This window comes from Belonocnema kinseyi, chromosome 6, assembly GCF_010883055.1.
Source record: "Belonocnema kinseyi isolate 2016_QV_RU_SX_M_011 chromosome 6, B_treatae_v1, whole genome shotgun sequence".
NCBI classification, from domain to species: Eukaryota; Metazoa; Arthropoda; class Insecta; order Hymenoptera; family Cynipidae; genus Belonocnema; species Belonocnema kinseyi.
Genome location: NC_046662.1, coordinates 74,995,287 through 74,996,007, shown reverse-complemented (window position 1 = coordinate 74,996,007; position 721 = coordinate 74,995,287).

The following is a 721-nucleotide window of genomic DNA, read 5'->3' as shown; positions in this document are numbered from 1 at the left end:
AACGTTTCGAATTATACAATTTTAAGTAAAAAACCTTCATCTTGCTGTGGTATTTAAGAAAACGGGATCGACATTAAATCGAAAATGAGTTTTTTTATCGTTTTAATCGTAGAAAAAGATACATTGTTTATGAAAATCGTTTTTTAAATTTTTAATATGATTGAAGATAATTTTTTAATAATTATTGTAAAAGAGTCGGATCTACAATTTAGGTGAGTCGAGAAAAGGAAGCATCTGCAAATTAAATTATTAATTGAAAAACGGAAAAAATAATTTTTAAAATGGGAAAAAAGTAATATATCCATAATTGGTAGTTGTTGATTGATTAAGGTACAAAAAGCGATTTTTTCAAAAGCTTTGAGAACAATTTGTCACAAATAAATTTTTCTAATTTGTAAATGATTTGTATTTGTTTATATTTCAAAAATAGTTTATATTCGTAATTTTTCCCACATTCCAATCAAGTCTTCTCATAAAGCTTTCCTTTCACACAATGGAATAACAAAAATACAGAATCGTAAGAAATTTATAAACTTAACCGAAAATATTTTGTTAATGATTATTAACAAAATATTTTCGGTTAAGTTTATAAATGTCTTAAGATTCTGTATTTGCATGCCAAACTTACTAGGACTTATTTTCGATATGAAGCTAATTTTGGTTAATCAAAAAGTGTATTTATGCTATTCCATTGTGTGAAAGGAAAGCTTTATAAGAAGAA